The sequence below is a fragment of the Suncus etruscus genome, chromosome 2, assembly GCF_024139225.1.
Source record: "Suncus etruscus isolate mSunEtr1 chromosome 2, mSunEtr1.pri.cur, whole genome shotgun sequence".
In the NCBI taxonomy this organism is placed as follows: Eukaryota; Metazoa; Chordata; class Mammalia; order Eulipotyphla; family Soricidae; genus Suncus; species Suncus etruscus.
In genome coordinates this window covers 20,445,545-20,460,803 of record NC_064849.1, presented here as the reverse complement: position 1 = coordinate 20,460,803, position 15,259 = coordinate 20,445,545, and the positions used below count along the sequence as shown (strand labels likewise).

Here is a 15,259-nt window from a genome sequence, read left to right as displayed (position 1 = left end):
GGACAGATTCAGGTTCGATCTTCATCATCCCATATGGTCCCCCAAGCCAGGAACTATTTCTGAGTACAGAGCCAGGAATAACTCCTGAGCACCACCAGGTGTAACCCAAAAAAAACAAAAACAATTTTTTAAATTTAATATAGCTTTCTTTGCAATGAATGCTTCACTCAAATTTTGAGTTATAGTCTTTGAAATCAATCCATTTGTGTCAATGTACATTTTCAATTAAATGACTTCTGATTGCACACATAGTCTCAAACAGAATGTGCAACTTTAGGAAATGGTGAGAAATAAAAATGGTGATAGAAGAGGTGCCTTTCTCAGAAAACTTGTTCCTAGTCCTCAAGCATAGTTTCTTGGAGAACCCCAGAGCAGTGACTCTATGGTGCCAGGAGTTGGGAATATTCCTACTCTTCTAAAAAAGCTTCCTTTTCCCAAGAGCCTATAAATTTTTTTCCTGCTGTACTGGTTCCTGAACAAAGAACGATGCTCTGTAGGAATTTAGGTTTATTCTTTCTGCAGATTTCCACAGTGATGCCTCTACACTGATTCTCAGAGAACCACCTCAGGAAACTTGTAGCTCAGCCCTAAGAAGAGGGTCAGGTAAAGAAGATTAGGATGTCAAGCCTTGGTCTGCAGAAAGTCAGGAATCTGAATTTAAAGCAACTGTTTCCAGCTGCAGTTTGTTCTGAGCCCCTTGAAGACTTGTTCCCAGATAGTGGGAAATGCTTGTCAGCATTTTATAAAATGCAAAGAGCTATGAAATGACTCTTAAATTCATGTTTAACAGACAAGCTCTAGTCACTTGATGTATGTGATTATAAAATGCTTTTATAGAAGTAATGGATACCTGGTCTTATGCCGGGAAACTTCAGGGGTAGTGGTCTCCTTGTATTTAGACCAAGGCTATTCCTTTCTATGACCCCCATATTTTGGTGGGCCTATGCAAACAATATTTGCCACTCTAACACCGTTTTTACTGTGCTCTTTTGACTAACCCTTAAAAAAAAAACCTCTTAAACTTTTGATGTTAACTTAAACTAATATGTATGTGCATGAATATATAACAATACTATGCCTTCAAAGTTAAGGAGTCACATAAATCTCATGGCTTTAGGTTGCTTTGTGTACTGCTAAGAAATGTTATAATATCCTACAATCTGGGGACTTGTGGACAAAGTAATTGTACATGGGTTCTGCCTTATTTTTCTTAATAGTTTTTTGACTGTAAGTTCAATATTCAGGCGTCAGCAAGGGGATTTCTTCTGAGAACTCTGTTTATGGGTGATTGTTCTTTCACTGTAACTTTACCTTGTCCTCTTTGTATTATTGTTCTCATAATTAAAAATAAAAAAATTTTAAAAAATTCATAAGCTATGTTGGAGAATGATACTTTGGTTTATGACTTATGTTGAAATTAATAAATATATGTTCACCTCAAAAAAAAAAGAAGTAATGGATACCACGGTGATGGTTTCTTTTGTCATGCCTCTGACATTGAGATTTAAGTTTCTCTGATGACTTATTGGTTGACAAATACATTATTTGTAATTGTAAAAGCCTCAGAAGATAACTCTCCCTTTTCTGCAATATAGACAGAAATAAGCATTTCAGATGAAATTCACAAACCTTATAGTCTTTGGCAAATATTCATCATGTTGTAATTGGAAATTACCATGCTATTTTTGAAGAACTAAGGCAAATAATATCTTACATTGTTACCACAAAATCCTTAAGATTTAGGCAGAATAACTCTTGCTATCTTCAGGAAATAGATGCACCAATGTAGAAAAGTCAAAAGGGTGATGTTGGGCTCAAAGAGATAGCACAGCGGCGTTTGCCTTGCAAGCAGCCGATCCAAGACCTAAGGTGGTTGGTTCGAATCCCGGTGTCCTGTATGGTCCCCCGTGCCTGCCAGGAGCTATTTCTGAGCAGACAGCCAGGAGTAACTCCTGAGCACCGCCGGGTGTGGCCCAAAAACCAAAAAAGAAAGGGGGGGGGGATGATGTTGTGTGTAGATCACTGAAAAATAAGAGCTATATTATATGTCCAAAGTCCAAAGAGGACTTATAAGGGATATGACAGGGAGATAGCACAGCCATAGGGTGTTTGCATTGCACACAGCCAATCCAGGATGGACAATGGTTCGAATCCCAGCATCCCATATCATCCCCTGTGCCTGCCAGGAGCGATTTCTGAGTGCAGAGCCAGAAGTAACTCCTGAGCACCACTGGGTGTGACCTAAAAAGCCAAAAGGGGGGGGGGCTATGATATATACGCAAGGGACTATACCAGTGCTTGATATAAGGAAACTTACTTAACAAAACCAATAAATACATGTATATGTACAGATAGATGTACATACATATGTATAAATTGGTAGCTATATAACATCACCAATATGGCATGTATTTTAGAAATATAGATTAGGGAAAATGAAAGTCATTGAAAGACAAAGAGGGTAGGAATTCTATTACCATATAACACTTTAGAAGGAGAGAGCCAAAAAGAAAAAAAAAACAGGAAATAAAAAGAACAGAGGTTAGATCATCATTGAAGAAAAAGAAAGAAAGAAACATAAAGTGAAATTAGGGAGAACAACTCAGGACAGAGGAGTTGTACAAAGGAGGAGATAGAGCAGTGTACATCAGGGCATATGTGACTAGGGTACAAGAGGGTAAGAGAAGAAGGCATGAACCCTGTTAGATATGAAGATGAGTGGGTAGGTATGACTTTGGAGACAGGACCACACCTAGTTGTGCTCAGGACTTCCTCCTGTATCTGTGTTCAGAGATGACTCCTGGTGGTGTTCAGGACCAAAGGGACTGCTGGGTTGAATTGGAACCATCCACATGAAAGACAAGAACTTTAACTTTTGTACTATCTCTCTGCATGCCCCAACCCAGTATTGATTGGATCACCTGATCTTTAGGTGTAATTTAGCCTGACCATATCAGTCTTTCTCCTGATCACTGAAATAAGTTTGCTACTTATTTCCTTTAATGCCCTGTGACTTTTTGTGAAATCTTTTTAAATGAATAGAGAAAGAGTAAGAAAGATGTGGCCAGGTGAGTGTTGCCTGTGCATGTTTTTCTACTGTCCTGTGTCCTGTACCTCTTGTGAGTGAGCTGAAAAGGGCCCAGCAAAATTGCTCTCCTAGAGTAACCCAGGCGGAGCTGGAAAGCCAAAAAAGACTGTGTCCTCGAGTGAAAACCGGCTATCAGCAGTAAATTGTAGAAAAGCAGGTCCCCTGTCTGTGACATCAGGCTGAAGAAATCTGCGCCTGCCTGAGGGGTTCCCAACTGCGAGAGACTGTGAGTGTTGCCTGTGCGTGTTTTTCTACTGTTCTGTATCCTGAACCTCTCGTGAGTGGGCCGAAAAGGGCCCAGCAAAATCATTCTCCTAGAGGCTCCAGAAGAGCAAGGCCACTCTGCTTTGCTTTGCGGTGGTGAGCTCTTTCTAATGAATGAACCACACTGCAACACGCAGAAAAAAAAATCACACTAGGAACTGTGCTGGATATCTGGAGCCCAGCATATCTCTCTGGACTGTTTTCTCTGCTGTGTGCTCAGGCCTAAGATTTGATCCTGTGTGTGGCTTCATCTACGGAGGGCTCCCCTTCTTTGGAGGCAAGTCAACCCACCCAGAAGGGGTGGAGCCAGAGGAGCGTGGCCATGCACATCATTTAGCCAATGAATACCACCACAACACATAGAAAAACCCACAATACAAGTGTGACAATGGGGAAACAACGCAGGCCAGACCCAGGCATAGAGAATGAAGATGGCAAATCTGATGACCAGAAAACGGCCAAACAACTAGTCAATCTCTCAGTTATAGAGTTTAGAGAAGAAATATGGAGGATGATCATAGAACTCAAAGAAAGCATAGATTGGATTGAACAGAATACTAATAAGAACCAAAAATAATATAAAGACAGAAATCAGAAAACTCCAAACTGAAAGAACAGATCAGATTAGGGATGTGAAAAACTCAGTAGACAAACTGACAGACAAAATGGATAAGCTCCCTAACCAGGTAACAGAAGCTGAGGATAGAATTAGTGAGCTGGAAGATGCAATGCATAACAACTCCATACAGAAGAAGAGATTGGGAAAAAAGCCTTAAAGCAAATGATCAGACAATGGAAAACTTAGTCAAAGAATGTGAACAAATGAAAATAGAAGTCTGTGATAAGCTCAACAGAAACAACTTAAGAATCATTGGAGTCCTAGAGACCCAGGAAGAAAATCTCCAGGAAGAATCAATGGTCAAGAACATCATTAAAGAGAAACTACCAGAGCTAAAGAATACATGCGATCAAATCCTGCATACCCGAAGCGTACCAACTAAAAGAGACCCCAGAAAAAACACCCCAAGAAACATCCTAGTCACAATGACGAATTCACAGATAAAGACAGAATTCTGAAAGCAGCAAGATCAAAAAGGGAAATTACATTCAAGGGAACATCCTTGAGATTTGCAGCAGATCTGTCACAAGAAACACTCAAGGCCAGAAGGCAGTGTGGACAAAGTGACAAAACTCAATGAAATAAATGCTTCGCCAAGAATACTGCACCCAGCAAAACTCACTTTCGGATTTAAGGGAAGAATACATGGCTTTACAGATAAATAACAGCTCAGAAACTTTACAGACTCAAAACCAGCCTTAACCATCATCAGTTACACTGATTATGGGGGTGTCCTCTTATATGACTGAAACACAACCACAATCATGTTTGTAACCAGTGTGTTTAAATAAAATATTATTTTAAAAAATGTGGCCCATTACTGTGTTATGAAGAGGCCAGTCATGATATTAATGATCTATTTTCATTGTTTTCCTGTATGCCCAAAGGTTTTTTTTATTCTTTTATTTTTTTCCCACTTCTTTATTCTTTTTATGTGTTTGAGTTTTTTCTGAGTCACAACAAGATGTTCCCAGGGATTATATTCCTAGATTTGTGCTCAAGATAGAGCTCCTGGTAGAACTTTAGGTTCCAGATGAGGTTTTGGGGATTGAACTTTGGTCAGCTATATGCAAGGCAAGAGCCCTACCCACTGTACTACCTCTATGGCACCCAAAAGTTCTGGTACTTTACTTCACTCTCCCCCTAAAATAAAACATTGCACATAGATGCACACACAAGCAAGCACATATACAGGCACAAACATACCAATGCACAGATTCAGACATATCTCAACAAGATTGAGAAAGCTGAAGAGAAATAAGAGCTGGGTTCCTGAGTAGAGAAAGGCGACACTGAGTGGAGAAAGGATGAAAAAGGTAGCTGAGAGTCTCCTAGTAAACAGACTAGCCACCTCAGTATTCATCTCTAGGAGGACATGGAACCCAAAGGCACCAAACTGGAGAGTTTTGTGGGTGAAGGGTGATGATTTTGTCTAGGTGCCTCTTAACAGTTATAGTAGAAATACAAACAAGGTTAAGATAAACAGGTTAGGGCCCGGAGAGATAGCACAGCTGTGTTTGCCTTGCAAGCAGCCGATCCAGGACCAAAGGTGATTGGTTTGAATCCCGGTGTCCCATATAGTCCCCCATGCCTGCCGGGAGCTATTTCTGAGCAGACAGCCAGGAGTCACCCCTGAGCACTGCCGGGTGTGACCCAAAAACCAAAAAAAAAAAAAAAAAAAAAAAAAAAGATAAGATAAACAGGTTAGAGGTAAAAAGGGAATACAAAGGATGAGGATTTCTTTAATAATAAAAGTATATACTAAGAGAGAAGCATAGAAAGACCAATGGGAATGAGATACAGGGCCTATGAGCCCCTGAACATCACCAGCTGTGACCCTCTAAAAGCATAAAAATTAGACAAATATACAGATTTTGGACAAGAAAATGATACTAGATTAAACATATTAAAAGGAAGGGACAAAGAAAGGGAAAGTAGAAAAAGAGAAAAACAATTTCAGAAGTAGAGCTTGCTTAGTTGAAGGAGTAGGAAATAGGAGGCTTATAAAAATAGAAGTGCAGATAAATAGTCTGTAAAAATTGTCGGCCGGAGAGATAGCATGGAGGTAAGGCATTTGCCTTTCATGCAGAAGGTCATCAGTTCGAATCCCAGCGTCCCATATGGTCCCCCGTGCCTGTCAAGAGCAATTTCTGAGCATGGAGCCAGGAGTAATCCCTGAGCACTGCCGGGTGTGACCCAAAAAACACACAAAAAATAAATAAATAAAAATTTAAAAAGGGGAGCCGGTGTGGTGGCGCTAGAGGTAAGGTGTCTGCCTTGCCAGCGCTAGCCTAGGATGGACCGAGGTTCAATCCCCCGGCATCCCATACGGTACCACCAAGCCAGATGGAGTAACCCCTAAGCGTCCACGGGTGTGGCACAAAAAAATCGTCACTCATGGAAATAATAGTGTTCCTATGTCATATGTTTTTCAGAAGATATGTCAAGAGACGAGAAAGCAACTACTCATCATAGTCAAGCAATCAGCAGGACAGGTAAGGTCTAGCATGAATGGATACCTTGACAACGCATATGGAAGATACAGTGAGGGTTTGGGGAGAGCAAAGGGCAGAGGATGGTGAAGGTCATAGGCCAACGATGTGACAGATTTGTAGTCTGAACTCATGAGTCCAGTTTCTTTCTGCATTAGACTTCAAACACACATCGACAAGAGCTAAATTCAGTGTCCTTTTAGAAATATTTTCTCGATTTTCTTGGCATCATTCTGTGTTTTTTTTCTATGTAAGTACTTGGGTAAGTGTTCATTTTAAAGTCATGCTGGACAAGGTAGGCTCTGTTGATAATAGAGATATGATGTAATATAAATACTTTGGCTGAAAGAAGATAAAGAAATATGCAGTATACCCCTACATTAACAATATTGCAAACCACAATGTCTAAAACAATTAAAAAGAAAGAGAGAAAGAAAAATGCCTGTTACAGAGGCAGGCAGGGCAAGAGATACAGGACATTGGTGACTGGAAATGTGCATTGTTGCATTAATGAAGGGTGTTCTATATGGTCTGATAGACACTCAATCACGAACAACTTTGTAACTGTCTCTTATGGTGATTCAATTAAAGAAAGTATTCACAAAAATGATAAAATATCAGTATTTCATTTTCTTTTTTTTTTTTTTTTTTTTTTTTTTGGTTTTTGGGCCACACCCTGTGACGCTCAGGGGTTACTCCTGGCTATGTGCTCAGAAGTTGCTCCTGGCTTCTTGGGGGACCATATGGGAGCCGGGGGATCGAACCGCGGTCCGTCCTAGGCTAGCGCAGGCAAGGCAGGCACCTTACCTCCAGCGCCACCGCCCGGCCCCTTTTTTTTTTTTTTTTTTTTTTTTTTTTTTTTGGTTTTTGGTTTTTGGGCCACACTCAGTGGTGCTCAGGGGTTACTCCTTGCTGTCTGCTCAGAAATAGCTCCTGACAGGCATGGGGGACCATATGGGACACCGGGATTCAAACCAACCACCTTAGGTCCATGATCGGCTGCTTGCAAGGCAAACACCGCTGTGTTATCTCTCCGGGCCCCAGTATTTCATTTTCTATGGTAATAACTACATCAAGAGATGCTGGATTCATTGAGCAGAACAAAAAAATTTTCTAGCATTCTGCTTAGAAATATTAATGTCGGTTCACTCTGAGGACTTGGGGGAAACTCCTATCTCTGTCTGCCTGAAACTGTGCTTCTGAATTTCCGAAGGTTTCCTCAGGGGCCTAGGGAGCGCACCCTCAAAAAACTGCATTTTGAAACTGGTGAGCGCCTACATGCTGGGGCTGCGGGATCGCTCTGCCCTGCAGTGCCTTTGTTCACTCTGAGGACTTCGGGGGAAACTCCTATCTCTGTCTGCCTGAAACTGTGCTTCTGAATTTCCGAAGGTTTCCTCAGGGGCCTAGGGAGCGCACCCCCAAAAAACTGCATTTTGAAGCTGGTGAGCGCCTACATGCTGGGGCTGCGGGATCGCTCTGCCCTGCTGTGCCTTTCAACTAGAGGCAGCAGAAGAGCTCAGCCGCTTACCTTCCCTTCACAGCCAGGAACTCTTCCTAATCAATGAACCCCACCACAACACACAGGAAAAACCACACTACAAGCATGACAATGGGGAAAACTCGCAGGCAAACACCATCCATAGAGAATGAAGACAAAAGCTCAGTTGACCTAATAAATTCCAACCACCTGATTAACCTTTCAGATAAGGAGTTTAGAATAGAAATATGGAATATGTTTGTAGAGCTCAAAAAGAGCATAGATCGATCTGAAGAGAACACAAAGACAGAAAACTCCAAACTGAAATAACAGATCTGAAAAATACAGTTGCTCAACTGAAAACCACAATGGATAGCCTCGCCAACAGGATATCAGCAGCTGAGGAGAGAATCGGAGTACTGGAAGATGAGATGCAGAAAAGCTCAACACATCAGAAGAAATTGGAAAAGAACCTTAAGACAAATGAACAGGCAATGGAAAAAGTACTCAAGGCATGCGAACAGATGAAAATAGAAGTCTTTGATAAACTCAACAGAAACAACATAAGAATCATTGGGGTCCCAGAAACCCAGGAAGGAGATCTCCAGGAAAAGTCAACTGTCAAAGACATCATCAAAGAGATACTCCCAGAGTTAAAGACTACATGCAATCAAATCCTGCATGCCCAAAGAATACCAGCTAAAAGAGACCCAAAGAAAAACACCCCAAGACATATCCTCGTTACAATGACAAATCCCATAGATAGGGATAGAATACTGAAAGCAGCAAGATCAAAAAGGGAAATTACATTCAAAGGAGCATCCCTAAGACTTACAGCAGACATGTCACAAGAAACTCTCAAGGCCAGAAGACAGTGGTTGGATATTGTGACAAGACTGAATGAAATGAATGCCTCCCCAAGAATACTGCACCCAGCCCGACTCACATTCAGGTTTGGAGGAAGAATACACAGCTTCATGGATAAACAACAGCTCACAGATGATAAACCAGCCTTAAAGGAAAAACTGACAGGTCTACTCTAAGACAAGAGAGACAACAAACACAGCAAACTTATCTACAAAGATGACATTAAATCCTATGATAATCATCTCCCTCAATGTCAATGGACTAAATTCACCAATTAAAAGACACAGAGTGGCAAAATGGGTCAAAAAGATGAATCCAAACTTCTGCTGCCTACAAGAAACACATCTGAATAGTCAGAACAAACATAGACTCAAAATTAAAGGTTGGAAGAAAATTATCCAAGCAAACAACACCCTGAAAAAAGCTGGGGTGGCCATATTAATATCAGATGACACCAACTTTATACTCAGAAAAGTGGTAAGGGACAAAGATGGACACTATGTACTAATCAAGGGATATGTGAAACAGGAAGAAATCAGACTATTAAACATATATGCACCCAATGAGAAACCAGCAAATTATCTAATACAATTACTGACAAATCTGAAAGAAGAAATCAATAATAACAATCATTGTGGGAGACTTCAACACAGCCTTATCAACACTTGATAGGTCAACCAGTCTGAAACCCAACAAAAACATACTAGCCCTGAAAAGAGTTATGGAAGAAAGAGGACTAGTAGATATATACAGGACACTCCATCCCAAAAAACCTGGATACACATTCTTTTCCAATGTACATGGGTCATTCTCCAGAATAGACTACATGCTGACACATAAAACATACCTCCATAAAATCAAGAGGATAGAAATCTTGCAGGCTACCTTTGCTGACCACAAGGCTCTGAAATTAGATGTGAACTACAAAGCCACACAGACTAAAAACTTTAACAATTGAAAATTAAACACCCTGCTACTGAACAACCAGTGGGTCCGAGATGAAATCAAAAAGGAAATCAAAACTTTCCTGGAAACAAATGATAATGAAGACACAAACTGCCAGAATCTATGGGACACAGCAAAAGCGGTCCTGAGAGGAAAATTTATAGCTCTACAAGCACACATCAGGAAGGAAGAAGGAGCATACCTGAATAACTTAATGGCGCAGCTTAAAAAATTAGAAAATGACCAACAAAAGGAACCAAAAATAGGGAGACAGAAGGAAATAACAAAGCTGAAAGCAGAACTCAATGAAGTGGAAAACCAAAAAGCAATCCGAAAGATCAACGAAAGCAGAAGCTGGTTTTTTTTAAAAAATAGACAAGATTGATAGACCATTGGCAAAACTCACAAAGAGAGAGAGAGAAATCTGATAACCCATATTAGAAATGAAAAGGGGGAGATCACAACAGAAATTGCAGAGATCCAAAGGATAATCAGACTACTTTGAGAAACTTTATGCTACAAAACATGAGAACCTAGAAGAAATGGAAAAATTCTTGGACACTTATAACCTTCCACATTTAAGTAAGGAGAATGTAGCATATCTAAACACCCCCATTGTAGGGTACCTATCTGAGACCCACCCATTTCTGGGAGGGGTCTTGGGAACCAGATAATAGGTGTGACCTTACCTGCAAGACCCGGCCCATTCCTGGGAGGGGTCTTGGAATAGGTAGATAAACCCGGAAGCCAGGGGATTAAGGGTCTTTGCCCTTTCGGCCCTGCTGCGCTCTGGCTTTGGGGCCTCTGTGTTCTGGTCTTTGACCAGCATGGAGCCCAAAGGGAAAATGGCTGAAAGGAGTTTAGATGCAGGGCCAAGAATAACTAGTGCTTAAAAGGTTATGAGGTAGGCCACACACACATGGTGGCTAGGGCCTGAATAAGCTGATGGTTCCTGAGGCCTGCATGTGAGAGAGTCTTCATTACGCCGTTCACCTGGGCCTGGGACTCGCCAGCTGGATGGGGGTTGCAGAGCCACGTGGCCTGGGATGGCATCCATCTCCATCCAGCCCCATCATTAATTATTTGATTCAACACCCCATCACTACTGAGGAAATTGAAAGTGTAATCAAACATCTACCCAAAAAGAAAAGCCCAGGCCCAGATGGTTTTCCTAATGAATTTTTTCAAATCTTTCAAGAGGAGCTACTACCAATCCTAGTCAGACTCTTCCATGAATTGAAAAAAAAAAAAGAACACTCCCAAACAGCTTTTATGAAGCCAACATCACCTTGATACCAAAACCAGACAGAGACGCTGCCAAAAAAGAAAATTACAGACCAATATCCCTGATGAATGCTCATGCAAAGATCTTCAACAAAATCCTGGCAAATAGGATCCAATGCATCATCAAGAAGATCATACACTACGACCAAGTAGGCCTCATTCCAGGAATGCAAGGATGGTTTAACATCCATAAATCTATTAACATCATACACAACATCAACAACAAGAAAAATAAAAATCACATGATCATATCAATAGATGCGGAGAAAGCATTTGATAAGGTCCAACACCCATTCTTGATCAAAACTCTCAGCAAGATGGAAATGGAAGGAACCTTTCTCAATCTAGTTGAAGCCATCTACCATAAGCCAATGGCAAGTATTATCCTCAATGGAGAAAAACTAAAAGCCTTTCCTCTAAATTCAGGTACAAGACAAGGATGTCCGCTCTCACCACTCCTCTTCAACATAGTACTGGAAGTTCTTGCTATAGCGATCAGGCAAGAAAAAGGTATCAAGGGAATCCAGATAGGAAAGGAAGAATCCAAGCTCTCATTGTTTGCAGATGACATGATACTCTACTTAGAAAACCCTAAAGACTCTACCAAAAAGCTTCTAGAAACAATAGATTCATATAGCAAGGTGGCAGGCTACAAAATCAACCTACAGAAATCAATGGCCTTTTTATACACCAATAATAATATGGAAGAGATCGAAGTCAGGAAGGCAATTCCATTCACAATAGTGCCACACAAACTCAAATATCTTGGAGTCAACTTGACCAAAGACGTGAAGGACCTATACAAAGAAAACTATAAAGCCCTGCTCCAAGAAATAAGAGAGGACACACGGAAGTGGAAACACATACCCTGCTCATGGCTTGGCAGGATTAACATCATTAAAATGGCAATACTCCCCAAAGCATTATACAGATTTAATGCGATCCCCTTAAAAATACCCATGACATTCTTCAAAGAAGTGGATCAAACACTTAAGAAGTTCATCTGGAACAATAAACATCCTCGAATAGCTAAAGCTATTCCTAACTCCTAGGGAAAAGGAAAATGGGAGGCATTACTTTCCCCAACTTTAAACTGTACTACAAAGCAATAGATATTAAAACAGCATGGTATTGGAATAAAGACAGACCCTCAGATCAGTGAAATAGGCTTGAGTTCTCAGAGAACATTCCCCAGGCATACAATTACCTAATTTTTGACAAAGGAGCAAGAAATCCTAAGTGGAGCAGGGAAAATCTCTTCAACAAGTGGTGCTGGCAGAACTGGTTAGCCACTTGCAAAAAAGTGAACATAGACCCCCAGTTAACATCATGTACGAAGGTAAAATCCAAATGGATTAAAGACCTTGATATCAGACCAGATACCATAAGGTATATAGAACAACACGTCGGTAAAACACTCCATGACATTGAGACTAAAGGTGTCTTCAAGGAGGAAACTGCACTTTCCAAACAAGTAGAAGCAGAGATTAACAGATGGGAATACATTAAACTGAGAAGCTTCTGCACCTCAAAAGAAATAGTGCCCAGGATACAAGAGTCACCCACTGAGTGGGAGAAACTATTCACCCAACATCCTTCAGATAAGGGGCTAATATCCAAAATATTCAGGGCACTGACAGAACTTTACAAAAAAAAAAAAAAAACCAAAAAAAAAACATCTAATCCCATCAAAAAATGGGGAGAAGAAATGAACAGACACTTTGATAAAAAAAAGAAATACAAATGGCCAAAAGACACATGAAAAAATGCTCCTCGTCACTAATCATCAGAGAGATGCAAATCAAAACAACGATGAGATACCACCTCACACCACAGAGATTGGCGCACATCACAAAGAATGAGAACAATCAGTGCTGGCAGGGATGCGGAGAGAAAGGAACTCTTATCCACTGCTGGTGGGAATGCCCCCTAGTACAGCCTCTATGGAAAGCGATATGGAGGTTCCTTCAAAATCTGGAAATTGAGCTCCCATTCGACCCAGCTATTCCACTCCTAGGGATATACCCTAGGAACACATGAATACAATACAAAAACCCCTTTCTCACACCTATATTTATTGCATCACTATTCACAATAGCCAGGCTCTGGAAACAACCAAGATGCCCTTCAACAGACGAATGGCTAAAGAAACTCTGGTACATATACACAATGGAATATTATGCAGCCGTCAGGAAAGATGAAGTCATGAAATTTTCCTATACATGGATGTACATGGAATCTATCATGCTCAGTGAAATAAGTCAGAAGGAGAGAGACGCAGAATAGTCTCACTCATCTATGGGTTTTAAGAAAAATAAAAGTCATTTTTGTAACAATCCTCAGAGACAATGAGAGGAGGGCTGGAACACCAGCTCACTCCATGAAGCTCACCACAAAGAGTGGTGAGCACAGTTATAGAAATAACTACACTGAGAACTACCATAATCAAGTGAATGAATGAGGGAACTGGAAAGCCTGTCTGGAGTACAGGCGGGGGTGGGGTGGGATGGAGGGAGATTTGGGACATTGGTGGCAGGAATGTTGCACTGGTGAAGAGGGGTGTTCTTTATATGACTGAAACCTTATCACAATCATTTATGTAATCAAGACATTCAAATAAAGAGAAAAAAAGGAAAGTTGTCCATAAATTTCAGTTTTATACTTTACTATAAATTTATTTCTAATAAAATGATCTTCATCATTATGAACTAGATATTCTATGTAATATTCTGGAATTGAATATACCATCTTAATAAAAAAACACTAAAATTTAAAAAAAAAGAAATATTAATGTCACTCTTCTTTCCAAAAGATAAATGAACACATGATGTTTCAGGGAAATAAAAGACCTTGCACTTAAACTGAATATACAGTTCTGAAAGATGCTGTCCTCATTTTTAGCAATTTATGCAAAGATTTCTCAGTAACATCTATAAATAAGATGCTGTTTAATTTTTATTAAACTATTGGCAGGGCCGGAGAGAGCCTGGAGGTAGGGCATTTGCCTTGCATGCAGGACAGTGGTTAGAATCCCAACATCCCATATAGTCTCCCAAGCCTGCCAGAAGCGATTTCTGAGCGTAGAGCCAGAAGTAACCCCTGAGTGCTGCCAGTGTGATACCCCACCCCACCCCACCCCCCAAAAAAACTATAAACAGGATGGATGCTGTGATACATATAAGTAATTCTGATGTTTTTCAAAGTCTCCGAAAAAATCAGACTTTAGATATCAATTCAGTGGAAGTCTGGTCCTATTGGAAGGAAAGATAATTGTCATAGTATTTATACATTTTACTGACAAATTATAGTTCTTTGATCAATACCTCTTATTTTCTAGATGCCATGGACAGTGGAAGAAATTCTGACATGAAAGGACACAATTTTGTAAGAAGTAAGAGTGAATAAGAACTTTTTTACTTTTATGTTTTTCAAAAATTGTTTTAAATTTGAAAATTTATGGTTGTTTTCTATACCATTCAGAAGACAAAAATTAATGTTTTAGTAGTTATTTTTCCAATATTCTCATAAATTGATGTTGCTTTTTATTCTGATTTTAAAATAGTTTCTCAAATGCTGTTATCTATCTTTGCAGAATGTACTGTTTTTATTTTCATGAGCCAGATAATTCTATGCATACATTTCCTTTCCTTCCTATTAAAATCTGCATATCATACCCCCCCAAATGAAAACAGAAACTTGAATTGAACTATTAAAAGTTCACTTGTGGGCTGCTTTAAGATACACTGTTTTCATGTCTAGTGGCAAAGCGTTTTTCCTTTATCATGAATTTTCTCCTATTAGGGATTCTGCTGTTATTTTTGTGTTTCTTACTCTGCTGTCTGAGGCCAGAATGATAGCACAGCACTAGGGCATGTGTCTTGCACACAGCCAAACCAGGACCGACCTGCTTTGATCTCTGGCATCCCATATGGTCCCTCGAGCCTGCCAGGAGTGATTTCTAAGTGCAGAGCCAGGAGTAACCCAAGTGCCGCCATGTGTGCCCCCTCCCAAAATCAGAAGAACCTGCCTTTCCTCAACATAGGGATTCCCTCTCTGGGTCCAGGAAAGTTGATTTAGTTGTCATTGATTGTCATTTCCAATTGTGGGAATAAGAAAAACAAATAAGAAAATTGCCAAATTCCTTTAAAAAAATTTTTTTTGTATTTTTGGGGCACAACCAGTGGTGCTCGGCATTACTCTGTGGTCATAAATCATTCCTGGCA

The 15,259-nt window shown here is 40.3% G+C and overlaps 1 long non-coding RNA gene across 1 annotated transcript; it reads left to right on the top strand.

Annotated features, from left to right (window-relative positions):
• Positions 1-527: 527 nt before the first annotated feature.
• LOC126002117 (uncharacterized) lies at positions 528-14,421 on the top strand. Its single transcript, XR_007492894.1, has 3 exons — positions 528-603; positions 6,407-6,466; positions 14,374-14,421. It is a non-coding gene; the product is annotated as an uncharacterized LOC126002117 (long non-coding RNA).
• The last annotated feature ends 838 nt before the right edge of the window (positions 14,422-15,259 follow it).